We start from the raw sequence: 18,281 nt of genomic DNA, 5'->3' as shown, positions 1-18,281 counted from the left end.
GAATCATTCTGCTCCATACAAGAAACCAACCTTAGCCATGAAGATAGACATTTCCTCAGAATAAATAGATGGATTTTTTTTCCCAAGCAAACATACTCAAGAAGCAATCTGGAGTAGCCATTCCATTATCTGATAGAGTAGACTTTCAAACAAAATTACCTAAAAGGAACAGGGAAGAACACTTTAAACTCATCAAAGGAAAATTCCACCAAGATATTTCAATTCTGAACATCTATATCCCAAACACAAGAACACTCACATTTGTAAAAGAAACATTTCTAAAGCTTAACTTGCACACTGAACCCAACACATTAATGGTGGGAGACTTTAACACCTGACTCTCATCAAGTGACAGGTCATCCAGACAAAACCTAAACAGAGAAACAACAAAACTAACAGACATTATGGATGAAATGGATCTCACAGATATTTATAGAATATTTCACCCAAAACAAAAAGAATATACCTTTTTCTTAGCAACAGATGGATTTTTCTCCAAAATTCACAACATAGTGGGTCCAAAAGTAAGATTGAATAGATACAAAAATTGAAATAATCCCTTGTATCTCATTGCACCACTACAAATTAAAGCTGGACATCAACAACAACAGAAATATTAGAAAGCCTGAACACTCGTATAAATTAGTCAAGTATTGGGTGATGGGGGGCAAGACTGAAGCCTGAGGGCCTGCAGATAGAATGGAAACAGGCAACCTTGGGAGGTAGAAGGTGTGTGGACCCTCTAGAATGTACCAGAGACCTGGGAGTTGTGATACATAAAGGACTCAAACTGAGGGATCTTAGATGAATTGCCCTATAGTCCACCTCCAGTAGAAAGATAGGACATCAAGTGGAGGGATGGGATTGTCATCCCACAGTTAAAAACTCTGACCCAGAAACTTTCCTGTCTGAAAGAACTGCAGGATCAGAAATGGAGAAGAGCCTGAGGGAAAGGAGATAGAGTGACTAGCCCAAATTAGGATCTAGTCTAAAGGGAATCCACTAATCCTGACACCATACTACTGTGTGCTTACAAATAGGAGACAAGCATGAGTGCCCCCCAAAAGGCCCAACAAACAGCTGAAGACTCAGATGTAGCTATTTACACCTGACCAATGGACAGAAGCTGGTGATCCCTGTGGTTGAATTAGGGAAAAGCTGTAGGAAATTGAGGAGGAGGGTGACCTTATAGGAAGACAAGCAGTCTCAACTAAACTGGATACCCCAAAATTGCTCAGACACTGAGCAACCAAAGAGCATATACCACCTGATATGAGACCATAGCACATAACACAGCAGAGGACTATCTGGTCTGGACTCAGTGCAAAAGATGCATCTAACCCTCAAGAGACTTGAGGCCTCAAAGAGTAGGGAGGTCTCGTAGGGTAGGAGTGGTGAGCTAGAGACATCTTCTTGGAGATGGGAAGAGGAGGTATGAGAGGTGGAAGAGTCAGAGGGCAGTCTGGGAGGGGAATAAAGCCTGGGCTATAAAAAATATTACGGACTTAAAAAAAAGAATAAAACTCAAAAAATAAAGAGTAAATTGAACAACTCTCTACTTAGTGATTTCTGGGTCAGGAAAAAAATGAAGAAAGAAATTAAAGACATTCTAGAACTTAATAAAGATGGAGGAACAATATACCAAAATTTATGGGACACAATGAAAGCAATGCTGAGAGGAAAGTTCACAGCTCCATAAAAATTTTAGTAACTTCTCATAGCAGCAATTTAAAGATATACCTCCAAGCTCTAGAAGAAAGAAGCAAACACTAAAAAGAGGAATAGAAGGCAGGAAAGGATCAAAATCAGTTCCTACATCTATCAGTTACAAGCAAAGAAAACAACACAATGAATTAATGAAACCAAGAGCTGGTCCTTTGAAAAACATCAAGATAGAAAACCCATTAGTGAAACTTACTGAGAGGGGTGTGGGAGGGAGGGAGGGAAGGAGGGAGGAAGAAAGGGAGGGAGGGAGAGAGGGAAAGGGAGAGGGAGAGGGAGAGGGAGAGGGAGAGAGAGAGGGGGAGAGGGAGAGAGAGAGGGAGAGAGAGAGAGAGAGAGGGAGAGAGAGAGGGAGAGAGAGAGAGAGAATTTAAATAAAACCAGAAGTGAAAAAGGAAACTGAGGAAATTCTAAGAATCACAAAATTGAAAATCTTGAAAATTTGAAAAATGAAATGGCCAATTTTCTAGACAGATACCACTAACCAACTTAAATCAATATCAGGTAAACTATTCAAACAGTCCCCAAGGATATAGAAGTAGTCATTAAAAGTTTCCCATCCCAAAACAGAACTCTGGGCCTGGTGATTTTAGTTCTGCCTTTAAAAGTAGAACTGATATCAATACTCCTAAACTTCCACAAAAATAGAAACAGAAGAAACATTGTCAAACTCATTCTATGTATGACTGGGAAAGACTGTGAGACCACAGTCACCCTGATACCTAAACCACAAAAAGACAAAAACGAAAGAGAATTTCAAACATTTTCTCCTATGAAGATTGATGCAAAAATATTCAATAAAATAATCATAAATGGAATCCAGGAACACATCAAAAACATTGTCAGTCATGATCAAGTAAGTTCTATCACAGTGATGCAGGGATTATTCAGTATACAAAATTCCATCAACATAACCCATCATAAACAAATTTAAAGAAAAAAATCACATGATCATTTCACTAGATGCTGAAAAAGCCTTTGACAAAATTCAACAGCATTTCCTTTTAAAAAGTCTTGGAGAGATCAGGGATTCAAAGTACATAACTAAGCAAAATGAAAGCACTATACAGAAAACCAATAGCCAACATCAAATTAAGTTGATATAAACTTCAAGTAATCCCACTAAATCAGGGACAAGAAAAGGCTACCCACTCTCTCCCTATCTATTCAATATAGGACTCAAAATTCTTGCCAGAGTAATAAGACAACAAAAAGAGATAGAGTAGATACAAATTTGAAAGGAAGAATTCAAAATATCACTATTAGCAGATGATATGATAGTTTACATAAGCTACCACAAAAATCCTAACAACTTCTTACAGCTGATAAACAACTTGAGTAATGTGGCTGGAGCCAAAAGAAATCAGCAACTCTCCTTCATACAAATTGTAAATTGGCAGAGAGAGAAATTAGGAAATAACACCTTTTATAATAGTCAGACATAATATAAAAGGGCCAAGAAGCACTAAAAGTAATGTTCAGCATCCTCAGTCATCAGGAAAATAGAAACCAAAACGACACTGACATACTATAAATCAGTATGGCTAAGATCAAAACTCAAGTCACAGCACATGCTTTCGAGGAAATGGAGAAAAGGCAACATTCCTCCATTGCTGGTTGAATAGTAAATTTGTATAGCCATCTCTGCAAATAAAATTGGCAGTTTCTTATAAAACTTGTAATAGTTCTACCTCAAGACTCAGCTATACAACTGAGGTATATACCCAAATGATGCCCATCATCCTACAAAGACACTTGCTCAACTATGATTATAGCTGTTTTATTTGTAATAGCCAGAAACTGGAAACAATCTAGATGTCCCTCAGCTGAAGAATGGATAAAGAAAATGTGGTACATCTGCACAATGGAATACTACTCAGCTATTAAAAAAAGGCATCATGAATTCTTTCAGCAAATGAATGGATCTTGAGAATATCATCCTTAGTGAGTTAAACTAGTCCCAAAGGACATGCATGGTATGTACTCATAAATTTATATTAACCACAAAATAGAGGATACCCATTCTATACTCCACAGACCCCAAGAATAAGTGTGGATGTTTGAATCTCACTTAGAACGGGTAATAAGAAGTAGATGGAGAGAGGGAACTGTGTGGAAGAGGGAGTGAGGGGGAGATAGAGAGGAGAATGGGAGAGTGCAGAATGATCAGGTGTGAGGAGGGACAGGAGTGATGGCCAGATGTCCATGAGAATGAATGATAAACACTAACTGATATGGTGGGGAGGTAGGGTGCAACTTCAGGGACAGAAACATGAGATAAAAGAGCCACCCAAGAATCAATGGGGATGACTTTAGCTGGGACTTAAAGCATTGGGGTATGGACCCTGAAGAGGCCACCTTTGGTAACTATGCAGGAACCTCAGTGGGGAGATAGGTACACCAACACTTATTTGACCCAAATGTTTGACACAAAATTTATCCTGTCTACAAGAAATACAGGGATAGGTAATGGAACAGAGATTGAGGGAATGTTCACCCAATAACTGGTCCAACTTGTTACTGATCCCATGGAAAACTACACATCCCTGTCATTATTAATGATATTCTGTTATATTTCCAGATAGGAGTCTAGCATGGCTGTCCTCTGAGAGGTCACCTAGCATCTGACTAAGACAGATTCAGACACCCACAGTCAAACAGTGGATGAAGCTTAGGGACACTTATGGAAGAACAGGAGGAAGGGTTACAACCCCTAAGGGCATATAAACTCCTCAAGAAGACCAACAGAATCAGCTAATCTGGATCTTTGGGGATCTCAGAAACTGAACCACCATAGAAAGAATATACATAGGCCTCTCTGCACCTATGTAGCAGCTGTGCAGCTTGGTCTTTGTGTGGTTCCCAAACAACTGGAGTGGGGACTATCCCAAAAACTATTGCCTGTGTGTGGGATGTGTTTTCTTAGCTGGACTGCCTTGTCTGGCCTCAGTAGGAGAGGATGTGCTTAGCCTTACAAACATTTGGTGTGCTGGGGTGGGGAAGATATTCATGGGAGTCCCCAATGCCCAGCAGAGAAGGAGAAAAAGGGATGGGGATGGAGGGAAGGATGTGGGAGGGACAGTGAGTAGGATATAAACTGAGTAAGTTAAAAAAAAAAAGTAATAAAAAATTAAACTAGATAGAACATAATAACTCATTCATCCATCCAAACTAACTGACTGTGAGCTGTATGCTAGAAATTCTTCTAAGTGATGAAACATGTTATTGGTACAGTGTTAAAAGGAATGGCGGTGCCACCTCTGCATAAGCGAGCTGTCCAGCCACAAAGGCAACTGCTACAGGAGGATCTAGTTGAAGACTGCCTGAGGATTGTTCATGCAGACAACACCATATACTATGAATCTGGTCCTTGGAAAAGATGCTTGCATGGGACCAATGGGATGCAGGTGGAAGGTATACAGGGATTTCCTGTGGATTATTAAACTAGCTTGCGGCAGCATTCACAGGAGCTTGCTGAGGTGTTCAAACCTGCTTCTGGAGTCAGTGCCCTTGATTCTGAGCTATCTCATCTTCAATCCCCAAGGGCAAGTAGGGTTGGGCAGCAGGCTATCCATGGCACAGGCAATAGTACAGGAGAGAAATTAATATAGAAATGGTGCAGATATAAGATAAAAACTGACTTTGACTTAGCCAAATTAGCATGAGAATCATTTAATAATGCCATGAAAGCATTATTTTAATATAGTACTAAATACATATTTTTCATATAAAGAATGACCCTTTTTCTTGTTGTCATATTAATAAATGATCTTTTGTGATGTACCACTTATTAAAGACCGTGTTGGAGGTGATTGTATTCTAACCTATAACCTCAAAACCTAGCAGACATTGGTTCCATCCACTCAACCACAAGTACATCAAAGTATATCTACTGTACTAGCAGACATGTTCATCTTGAAATGATTTATATAAGTGGTCCTTGTATTTTATTCAAACCAAAACAATTTTTCATTAATCTTATATTTAAATAATCAGATATACATATATTTTAGTAGTAAAATATGTCACCAAATTAATTCCCTTTTGATTAATATCTGCAACAAATACAATATCTTCATAAATGGTTTTATGAGAACATGTAAATTTATTCAGTAGAATGTGGTTTTTCAAGCCTTAAAATTTTTGTTTGTCCTATAGGTATTCATGGATTCTTCCCACATATCTTTTTTATTGTGTCTAACTGTAGCTCATTCATTGGTTACAGAACATAGAGAAGACAAGTCAGTATTAAGGAGAGCTCTGCTCCTGGCTAGCTTTCATAATACCAGATGGTGCTTTAGAGTTGCTGGTGAAACTCACATCAGTGGTACCCAGATCTGTAACATGAAACCTCAAAAATGACTGGCCTAGCAATACAAAACCATAGGCACAAATGTGGTCCAGATACTCAGAGAATAAACAACTACTTTTTCTGCTTCTAAGATGTGCCTCACAGAACGAAACTCATATCTGGTGTTACTAAAATGATCAAGAGTCAATGTTTAGGAAATTCACAGGGCCTAGATGTAACTCTATTACTATTATTTTTCTAAGAGGACATCTCAAAAATATTAAATCAGAATTGTTCCTGTCAAAATAAAATGCAGAGACAAAGAGTGAAGCAGAGACTGAAGGAAATACCATCCCAAGCCTCACCTGGGGATCTATCCCACATGTAGAAAACAAACCCAGACACTATTGCTGATGCTGAGAAGTGCTTGCTGACAGACACCTGAAATAACTGTCCCCTGAGAGTCTCTGTCAGAGCCTGACCAATACAGATGCAAATGTATGCAGCCAGCAATCGGACTGAGCACAGGGACCTCAATGGAAAAGTTATGGAAGGACTGAAAAAGCTGAAGGGGTTTGCAACCACAAAGGAAGAACAACAGTATCAACCAACCAGAACCCCAGAGCTCCCAAGGACTATAGGATCAACCAAAGAGTAGACATGGAGGGACCTCAGCTGCATATGCAGCAGAGAATTGCCTTATCTGGCATCAATGGGAGGGGAGCCCCTTAGTCCTGTGCAGGCTTGATGACCCAGCATAGAGGAATGCTAGAGCAGTGAGGTGGAAGTGGGTGGGTGGGTGGGTTTGATAGCACCTTCAGAGAGGCAAGGGGATAGGAGGTTTGTGGAGGGGAAACTGGGAAGAAGATAATATTTGAAATGTAAATAATGTAAATAAATAAAATAACCATTTTTTTAAAAAGAAAAAAAAAAGAGGACATGGTTCCAGAGTACCTGCTAAATTTATTCTCTTTACTTCTAGATCTATTGTAGCTCTCAGAACTCATCAGAGAAGATTTTTCATGCAGCAGTTAGTGGCTACTGTAGAATTTGTAGCTGTGTAAATTCAGAGAATAAGAGACAATGGATTATTCATTTATAATTGAGATTTTTTATGATACACTTCTGAAAGGCTCAGGGAACAGTGTTCAATAGAGGGCAGAAATATTGTAATATCTAGAGTTTGGAGAGGGCCAAATGAAAGAAAATCTGGTAACTATAGGCCTGTTCCAGTAGGGAAATTATAGCAGCTTATTTGTCTGCAGAAATCCAAGTCCATCATCAATAATATATGCAGTGTGAAGGAGTTCATATACCCCAAACTCTTAGGTGCAGTTGATTCACCTACATCTATATATATAAACAATATAAGTTGGATTGTATGCTCTATTGAATAAAAGAGAAATGGAGGGGGTTTCAAGGGATTAGAATGGTGAACCTGGGAAAGTAATTGGAACTGAATATGATCAGAGAGCATTGCATGAAATTCTCAAAGAATTAATACAATTGTTTTAAGCAAAATAATTTTCTACTAACTGTAAACTATAAATTGAAAGCATTGCCTTTTGCATGTAATTAGATTTTTCTCATTTGTATAAGTTTTAGAAATTCATGTAATATATGTTGGTAATATTCTTGTTTTGGTCATATATGTGGGTATATGGCCTTTTAAAGTGGTCAGCATTTAAGGAAATCAGACCTGTTTTTTGTTTGTTTGTTTTTTGATTAGATATTTTCTTCTATTTACATTTCAAAAGTTCTCTTCTTTCCTGCTTTCATCTCCAAAATACCCCCTATTCCCTCCCCCTCCCCCTGCTCACCAACATACCTTATCCTGCTTCTGGCCCTGGCATTCCCCTACACTGGGGCATAGAGCCTTCACAGGACCAAGGGCCTCTCCTCCCACTGATGACTAACTAGTCCATCTTCTGCTACATATGCAGCTGAGGTCATGAGTTCTACCATGTGTACTCTTTGATTGGTGGTTTAGTCCCTGGGAGCTCAGGGGGTACTGGTTAGTTCATATTGTTGTTCCTCCTATGAGGCTGCAAACCTTTTCAGTTCCTTGGGTCCTTCCTCTAGCTCCTTCATTGGGGACCCTGTGCTCAGTCCAATGGATGACAGTGAGCCTCCACTTCTACATTAGTCAGGCACTGGCAGAGACTCTGAGGAGCCAGCTATATTAGGCTCCTGTCATCCAGCACTTGCTGGCATGCACAATACCAAAGTGTGGATACTTTTATTCTTCTTAGAAGGGGGAACAAAATACCCATGGAAGGAGTTGCAGAGACAAAGTTTGGAGCAGAGACCGAAGGAAGGATAATCCAGAGACTGCCCCACCTGGGGTTCCTTCCCATATACAAAGTCAGACCTGTTAAGGAATACAAATTCCAATTCCAGAAACAATTGAGTGCCAATAGCTCCTACTGGGGAATAGGATTTTATTCTGTCTTTGCTTTTCCTTGCTGGCATTTGGCTGTGCTGAACTTGGGCAGGTCTCAGGTATGCTGTCTTAGCTGCTGTGAATTCACGTGAGCACACAACTGACTCACTGTTTCCAGAGAACAATGTTTGGTTATGGTCATCCACAACCTCTGGCTCTTTGTAACTTCTTCCCATCCTTGACAATGATCCTTGAGCCTAGGAAGGAAGGTTGTGATACAGGTATTTGGTTTAGAGCTAACATTCTATTGTCTCTTAATCTCTGTACCTTGACAAGGTGCGAAGCTTTGTGTTAATCACATTAAACTTCACAAAGACCTTCTCCTTCTTAGGAAAATGCCTTAACCTATGGGTATAAATATAAGCCATTCAGAGCTTATATCTCATGGAGTGGGCCTAACAGCCAATCAGAAACTAGTTTATAACTCACTTGTCATGAGTACCACTACTGTAACTAGGACAAGTCTTGAAGGTTTGTCACTGCTGTAGCTTACATGGTTCAAGGGGAGGTATGATTAGTGGTTCCTTTTTGCCTTTTGTTGCATGTTTAATCCATCTCTATTCCATAAAAGTTATACAGTAGAGGCAAATTCTGTGGATGGATCAAAATGTCTCCTAGGTTCAAGTATCTACACCAGGTAAAATCTTGTAGGTATTATGTAACTACTGTTACATAATATTGTTACATAATTGTTGTTAGAATGTATTGAATGGTTCAATTAGTTGAAAGCAGGAAAGAACATTACAGTATTTCTGAAGCAAAATTTGAACACAGCTTGGTAGATTGTTTCTAATTATTTAATCATAGCAAAGCTATTGAAGTATTTAAAGGTACAATCTTAGTGGCTTATCTACTGCAAAAAATCAGTTTATAGTCAACATATTAAAAATCCTAGACTACTGGCTTTGGACATTATTAAAACATGCTACAGAAGCCATATATTTCTCTAACAGTTGAGCTAAAATTCCCACTTCCGTATTTTATTAGATGTGGAAGCTCAATAACATTTTTTATATTTAGGTTTCTAAAGTGAACCAATGCTTTATACAATATTAATAAAATTTTCAGACACCTTCTTGCCCACCTAATTTAAATGAAGGCTGGTATGATTCCTGAAATATAATTTAGTCTGGTGTGTTACTCATGGTCATGTCCTTAAGCATAATGTCTTCTGATCTGAACTATTTTCTAGCAGACTTAAAGTTGTTTCCCATTATTGTTTTATAAAGAACATCACAATCTGTTGTGCATTTTAAACTCAATTTGGAAGCTTCTTTTATGCATGTGGAAACTCTGTTTATGAAACCCATGGTTGTTTTGAAATCTCTCTAGCTAATGTGTGCATCCTACCAAGCACCTTTAAAATGTGTTTCTTTCCTAAAGACATGATGCATTGTTTCTTTACCATTTTTTCAGACATTTTAATGTTAATTGTTTCCTAGAGTTAGCATTAGCTCCAGGAAGGAGCTGCTGTGGAGAAGATCCCTCCAGTCAGACACTTTTGTGGTTCATTGGTCTTTTAGATCATTACATTTCAATTGATTCTGATATTTAGAATACATTAGTTTCATTAATAATAAATGGCATTCTATATATGATACTTTAACAGTACTTTGAAAATATCTGGCAAGAGATTGAGTAGCTGCTTTTAAAAGTGAAAGAAGTGAAAAATGTTTTGAATATATTATTTTGTATATATAGTAAAATGATGAATCAATAGAAAATGGTTAAAATAAAATGTATTTTTAGCATGATAAGAAATGTCTTAGTGATGGTCCAGAATATAGGTAGTGATTGGTGTCAAATTATAACAGTACAATTCTACCATTTTGTTGTTTTTCTATTTATACTAAATATAAATTTGGGCTTTTAAATGTATGTGCAATGTTTGATTTATCTACTATAAGTCTGCTAATAAGTTAGTTCATTAAATTATGGCTCACAGAATTGAAATATTTTGGAACTAACACTTTTGTATGAACAAATAAATTCAGTGTCATTGATCTGAACTTGACAAAATGACACACTAAATGTTGATGCTTGGAGAGTTCAAAGGACAAATAATTCTACTTTATAGTATACTGTATACTGAAATTCTAATAAATAATGTGCTGTCCTGATAAATTTAAGTGTTTCCATATCACAATGGCATTTTAGCATTCTTTTGAAAACTATAATTTCTTGTTGTATTTAATTATTGGCATTTAGAAAGGGACCTAGAATTATGAAATGAGCTTGTCATGATGAATTTGTACATACATAGTACATGCTGCCAAACTGTATGATCATATTTCATCTGAGTCACACATTTCTATTCCATGTAAATAAAGCAGTTATGTGAATCATGTGAGTTTCTGTATCTGCATTAGTCAGGTTCTGGTAGAGCATCTCAGAGGACAACCATATCAGGTTCCTGTCTGCAAGCACATTTTGGCATCAGCAATAGTGTCAGGGTTTGGTGTTTGCAGATGGAATGGATGGCACAGTGGTGCAGTCTCTGGGTGGCCTCTCCTGTAGCCTCTGCTCCAGTTTCACCCCTTCATCTCCTTTATCAGGGACAAATCTTGGGTAAAAATTGTGAGATGGGTGGGTTGCCCAATCCCTCTACTGGTGTACTGGCTAGTTTTGTGTGTCAAATTGACACAGGCTGGAGTTATCACATAAGGGAGCTTCAGTTGGGGAAATGCCTCCATGAGGTCCAGCTGTGGGGCATTTTATCAATTAGTAATCAAGGGGGTAGGGCCCCTTGTGGGTGGTGCCATCCCTGGGCTGGAAGTCTTGGGTTCTATAAGAGAGCAGGCTGAGCAAGCCAGGGGAAGCAAGCCAGTAAGAAACATCCCTCCATGGCCTCTGCATCAGCTCCTGCTTCCTGACCTGCTTGAGTTCCAGTCCTGGCTTCCTCTGGTGATCAAAAGCCATGTGGAAGTGTAAGCTCAATAAACCCTTTCCTCCCCAACTTGCTTCATGGTCATGATGTTTGTGCAGGACTAGAAACCCTGACTAAGACAACTGGGGACCATGCCTATCTACTAGAGGTTCTATATCCTGCTGTTGAGTATTTCAGATAATGACATCCCAATTGGATCCTAGGAACATCTTTAATCCTGGCTTCTGGGATTTTCTAGTGGTTCTTCAAGTTTCCCACTCCACCAATGCTACTTACTTGTATTCATTCATTCTCCTAGGCCTCTGGACTTCTCTCCTGTCTCTTTCCATACCTAGTCCTGCCCCTCTTTTTTTGCCTCCCTCTCCCTTCTTCCCCAACCCCATGTCCCTCCCTTCCTCTACCTCCCATAATTAATTTGTTCCCCCTTCTAAGTGGGTTTGAAACATCCATACTTTGGCCTTCTTTCTTGTTAAGTTTCTTATGGCCCATGTATATTGTGTGTATTCTGAGCTTTGGGCTAATACCCACTTATCAGTGAGTACATATATGCATGTCATTATGGGCATGGAAATGACATCCATTTGCCTACAAAGTTTGTGAAGTATTAATTTTTAATAGCCAACAAGTACTCCATTTCTTTAAGTGCTTCTCAGCCATTCAAGCTTACTCAGTTGGAAATTCTCTTTTTCTTTTTCTTTTTCCTTTTATTTTTTTATTTTTGGTGATGAACTTCATCTGGACTTTTGTTAATGACACATGAGAAACACATGGGTCAGTGAGCGAAGTACTGTCAAACAGTGAAGATTGTACTCACTTAACTCACTTCTAACTCCTGTACATAATTATACATACAAATATAATACTGTGCAATATTATTAATAATTAATAACTATCAATTAATTTACATGGGATTAAATATTAAAGAATTATTAAATACAACTATTATTAATAATTACATTATATAGTTTTCTTTTTTATTAGATATTTTCTTTATTTACATGTCATATGTTATCTCCTTTCCCCATTTCACCTCTGAAAAAGAAGAAAAAAAATAAACCTGTTCCTTCTCCTCTCCCTCTGCTCAACAACCCATTCTCTCCTACTTCCTGGACCTGGCATTCTCCTACACTGGGCATAGAGCCTTCACAGGATCGAGGGCTTCTCCTCCTATTATTATCAACTAGGCCATCCTCTGCTATATATGCAGCTGGAGCCATGAGTCCTACCATGTGTACACTTTGGTTGGTGGTTTAGTCCCCAGGAGCTCTGGGGGTACTGGTTAGTTCATGTTGTTTTTCCTCCTATGGGGCTACAAACCCTTTCAGCACCTTGGGTCCTTTTTCTAGCTCCTTCATTGGGGACCCTGTCCTTAGTCCAATGGATGGCTGTGAGCATCCACATCTGCAGTAGTCAGGCACTGGCAGAGCCTCTCAGGAGACAGCTATATGTCCTGTCAGCAAGCACTTGTTGGCATCCACAAGAGTGTCTGGGTTTGGTGATTGTATATGGGATGGATCCCCAGGTAAGGCAGACTTTGGATTGTCATTCCTATAGTCTCTGCTTCATACCTTGTCTCTGTAACTCCTTCCGTGGCTATTTTGTTCCCCTTCTAAGAAGGATCGAAGTATTCAAACTTTGGTCTTACTTCTTTTTGAGCTTCTTGTGGTTTGTGGATTGTATCTTGGGTATTCAGAGCTTCTGGGCTAATGTTCACTTATCAGTGAGTACATACCATGTGTGTTCTTTTGTGATTGGGTTACCTTACTCAGGATGATATCCTCCAGATTCATCCATTTGCCTAAGAATTTCATACATTCATTGTTTTTAATAGCTGAGTAGTACTCCATTGTGTAAATGTATCACATTTTCTGTATCTATTCCTCTGTTGAGGGGCATCTGGGTTCTTTCCAGCTTCTGGCTATATCTCTGTTCCACACCCTCTCCCCCTTTTTTAAAAATTTTGTTATTTGGTTTTCTGGAGTCTAACTTCTTGAGTTCTTTGTATATTTTGGATATTAACCTATCAGATGTAGGGTTGGTAAGGACCTTTTCCCAATCTGGTAGGTTGCCATTTTGTTCTATTGACAATGTCTTTTGCCTTACAGAGGTTCTCAGTTTCATGAGGTTACATTTGTCAATTGGTGATCTTAGATGCTGAGCCATTAGTGTTCTGCTCTGTTCAGGAAATTTTACCCTGTGCAGATGTGTTCAAGTCTCTTTCCCACTTTCTTTTCCACCAGAGTCAGGTAATCTGATTTTATTTGTATTTCCTTGATCCTTCTTTTTAGTTTGTTATGAGATGATTAATTTCTTGTTTTTTTCTTGGGTGTGGTTGCCCTTTTTGTGTTGGAAATTTCCCTTCTTTTATCCTCAGTATGGATGGAGTAGTAGAAAAGATATTGTTTAAATTTAGTTTTAGAATGGAATATCTTGGTTTCTCCATCTATGGTGATTGAGAATACAGCAGTCTGGAAGAGTAATTTTGTTCTCTTATGATCTGCATAACATCTGTCCAAGATCTTCTGGCTTTTAGAGTTTCTGATGAGAATTCTGCTATAATTCTGATAATGCCTGCTTTTATATGTTACTTGGCATTTTTCCCTCACCACTTTTAATGTCCTTGCTTTATTTCCTGTGCATTTATTGTTTTGATTATTATGTGATGGGAGGAATTTCTTTTTTGTTCAAATCTATTTGGTGTTCTGTAGTCTTCTTATACATTTATGACCATCTTTTTCTTTAGGTTAGAGTAGCTTTCTTCTTCAATTTTGTTAAAGACATTTCTTGACCCTATACATTGATAATCTTTTCTCTCTTCTATTACTATCTGTTTTCTTTCATTGTGCCTGTATTTCCTGTGTTTTGGGTTAGGAGCATTTTGCACTTTCTTTTCTTTGACTATTATATCAATATCTTCTATGCTTGAGATTCTCTCTTCTATCTCTTGTAATCTGTTGGTGATGCTTTTATCTGTAACTACTTATATCTTTCTTAGGTTTCCAATATCCAGGGTTGCCCCCTTTTATGATTTCTTTACTGTTTTGCCTTCCATTTTTAGATCCTGGTTTTGTTCAGTTCCTTCACCTGTTTGATTGTGTTTTCATATGTTTCTTTAAGGGATTAATGTGTTTCACCTTTAAGTACTTCTACCTGTTTAGCTGTATTCTCCTATGTTTCTTTAAGGGAGTTATTTATATTTTTCTTAATGTCCTCTATCATCTTCATGAGATGGGATTTTACGTCAAAATCTTGCTTTCCAGGAGTGTTAAAGTATCCAGGGCCTGCTGTGGAAGTAGAACTGGGTTCTGGTAGTGATATGTAGTATTGGCTTCTTTTGCTTATCATCTTGCACTTGCCACTTGCCATCTGTTTATCCCAGGTGTTAACTGACCTTGGTGTCTTTGACTGGATCCTGTCTCTCCTGTGAACCTGAGAGCTTGATGTGATGGTACTTCAGGGGCTCAAGCTATCTCTGGGTATGGGAGAGAGTCTAGAGTCTTGGTTCTATCCCAGGCTGAATGTGGAATGAAGTAAATTTTATATATTAAAATCATCCATGCTCATGGATCATAAGTGCCCATCATACTAAGAGCAATCAATGGAATCCATATCAAAATTCCAACATAATTCAAAACAGACATTAAAAGAACAATTCTCAGCTTCATATGGAAAAGCAAGTACAACAACTGAAATACTCTCTAGCAATAAGTTAATTATTTACAGTCTCATCATTCACGAGTTCTACTTGTATTATTGAATGTTAAATAATAAAAACAACAAGGCATCAGCATAAAAACAGGCACATTGAGCAATAGAATCAAATTGATGACCTAGACATAAATTTGTATACCTCTAGATACCTATTTTTCCTTCTTCCTTCCTCCTTCCTCTCCTCCCTCTTTCTTCCTTCCTTTCTTTCTTTCTTTCTTTCTTTCTTTCTTTCTTTCTTTCTTTCTTTCTTTCTTTCTTTCTTTCTTTCTTTCTGAAGTACCACTGGGGTGTCCTGGGTGCACTTCGGGCCTACCAACGGGATTCTTTTAGTGTCAGGCTAGCTCCCTGTCCTGGCCCTCTGGCACCAGACTGGTGATGGTCCTAGGGTCACTTTTTTTTCAGGGAATGTTAGGCCAGTAATCATTCAGATGTCCACAGGTCAGAACACTAAGCTTTGATGTAGCCTCTTTTCACTCTGCCACCTACTGACACTCATGTGATACAGCAATCAAAACTGCAATACCTCTAGGGAGGATAATAAAATAATTATTAACTTAAATAACAATTTAGAGTTTCCCAGAGATATTCTTTACATTTAAACTATCATGTAATAGTAAATTCATGTATTCTAGATTATTTTAAATTTCTTTTAATTAAATGTGTATTGTGTACTTTTTATATTTAGGTAATATTAAGTATTTTACTTCATGTTTTCCCCTCAAAATAAATATACATTTTACCAATAAACACAAAAAAGTTTAAACTTCCAATTATGTTAGTTATGTACTAATTCAACAATTGTCGCTGAAAATGTACTAAGAAGTATATAAGATTTGATTATAACTATTATGAAATTCTGACAATTTGGATGACAATGATTTATTTAAATAACCTATGTTTAATCTTTTAAATTGTACTTTCTTCCTTCTTCCTGAAATTGGTAGAGTTTAGGCTGAATAAAAATTGAAAAATCACCAGTATTTAGAAAATTATAGAAATAAGATGAATATGCTAATAGATTGAAAATCACAATAGCCGTGGTGCAATTCCGCTCAGCAGTTGTGTCACAGTTGACCATTTTGAGTATTGACATGGTACTATATCTAGTTGATAATTCAGAAGCAGAAAGATAGTATAACTTAAGGAAAATCAATTTATTTGTTATTCACAAGTTTGGCTGAATTCATTATTTATATATTCATGCTGTCATTCAGGTTTTGTAGTTTAGGTGATACATGTGGGGCTCCTTTGATTCTATTCTCCTTCCCCCCCTCTCTCTTTCTCTCTCTGTGTGTTTGAATGAGTGTGTATCTGTAAATGTTTGTAGAAGAAGGAAACTTCCACAATGTACAGATATTTAATGGCTCTCTACTTTGCAATGAGTCAGTGCTCTGGTCCCTTCTCTTTATGTAATTTCTGAACCTATCTTGCATATTGTTTCACCTGATTTGCTGCTTTTCTTGTCATTATTGGGTTTCAGGGAATCATTACTGTTCTGATAATCCTGCACACACTATAAATAATCATCAAAGAATAGTGCATCTGACATGATGTCAAATGCATACAAGACCATTGCTGACTAAGAAGGAAAAATTGATGCCTGATATGCAGATTGTCCACTCCATGTACTGTTGTAATCATGTATAATCATCTTCACAAAATTATGAGACACACATGTGGGACCATTCTTTAGGAAGATTATACAGTCTTGCAAAGAGTGGACAGATGTAAAGGTATAATTTTCTTGCATAAGAGTTTAACTGTATCTTCTGCTCTTGTACATATTTCTTCTATGACAGTTGTTGCAGAAGCATCCTGCTTTTGTGGCATTTGCTCTTTCTTAAGAAGGTTAAGAATCTTATAATGAGCATGAGATTAGTTCTTTTAATTCTTACTGTAATTATTCAAACAATGACTTTATAGGTTTTTATTAGCATATTTTAATTGCACACAATAATGTATTTCACTGTGAATATCCCCTACACTCATATACACACTTTGATCATGTTCAATTTCAGAACTTAAAAATGACATTTTTATCACTGAATTTTGATAATACCAGGGAGTAGCATGAAATGAAAAGATCAGAACACCAACAAGATTATTTACCATGATTCCAATGGTCACTTATTGGCATCCAAGCATAAATTTGAATGAACAGGTAAGATCTATAGTACTACCATATATGTAAGTAGACTACCTAAATAAAGCTTACATTCAACTTGGACACCAACTTGGACACCAACTTGGAGCACTTATGCAGCCCTTACGTTTAGCACAATAAGGTTATGTAGGGGACAGTGAAGAAAAGAAGAGAGCCAAATGCCACCTAGAAAAGAAATACCTCTACTTATAATTCAGCAAAGATAAACTGTCTACTTTATTCTGAGTCCCCTAAACCAAAACAAGCAGGATGGCTGTGGTATCCAGAAATTCAGCAAAAGTGAACATGACTTTGTGTTTTTCTGTGCCTAGTTTTCTGTTGGGGATACTGGTGCAACCATTGAAGCCCACAGAACTAATACCATACAACAACATTTTTAAAACCAATTGTAGGAAAAGAATAAGCCAGAGGTTTTAATAGATGGAGATATGAGCATCATGGCCAAACAGCTTGGGGTTGTGGTAGATTGAAAGGTAGATTGATCACCAAATACAGTTTGGAGTTGTGAAAAAGTACACACTGCCACCAATTGTGAGACAAAGCACCTTAGTTTCATTATGTGAATTCATAAGTGGCAAACTTGAGGATGAAGAAGTTCCTTTGACTTCTTTCCATTTCTAATTCTATCATTTATTCAAGCAGTTGGAGTAGCAACTAGCTACTTGAAGGGCATGCTGGATAAACAGGGTAGAGAAAGGACTTGACAAATTGTTGGGAAGCTGCTGGATATCTTCCAGGTTGATCAATATAGTGATGATGACAGAGTATGATGGAATGTAGATATACATCTTTGGTATTCATGTTGGATGAGCTTATAAAAATTAAGATTTAAAATAAATGTCCTAACTTGAAAATGTGACTATTTTTACCAAAGAGTTCTTGTTACAAACATTGCCTTAAGGGACTTCTTCTGTTTCGCCACTGAAGGGAATGACTGGTCAAAATAAACCATGCTAAATAAGAAAGGACAAGAACAGTAATGTTGTCCCTGTGCATTATTAACCACAGGTTGTTCTTTTTCCTCTCCTCCTCCTCCTCCTCCTCCACCTCCTCCTCCTCCTCC

General features: G+C 37.7%; 1 non-coding gene across 1 annotated transcript; it reads right to left on the bottom strand.

The window, feature by feature from the left end:
• Positions 1 to 15,458: 15,458 nt before the first annotated feature.
• LOC116089633 lies at positions 15,459 to 15,588 on the bottom strand. The gene has a single exon (XR_004118414.1). It is a non-coding gene; the product is annotated as a small nucleolar RNA SNORA17 (small nucleolar RNA).
• Between the last annotated feature and the right edge of the window lie 2,693 nt (positions 15,589 to 18,281).

This window comes from Mastomys coucha, unplaced genomic scaffold (assembly GCF_008632895.1).
Source record: "Mastomys coucha isolate ucsf_1 unplaced genomic scaffold, UCSF_Mcou_1 pScaffold14, whole genome shotgun sequence".
Taxonomy (NCBI): Eukaryota; Metazoa; Chordata; class Mammalia; order Rodentia; family Muridae; genus Mastomys; species Mastomys coucha.
This window is presented reverse-complemented; position numbering and strand designations above follow the sequence as displayed.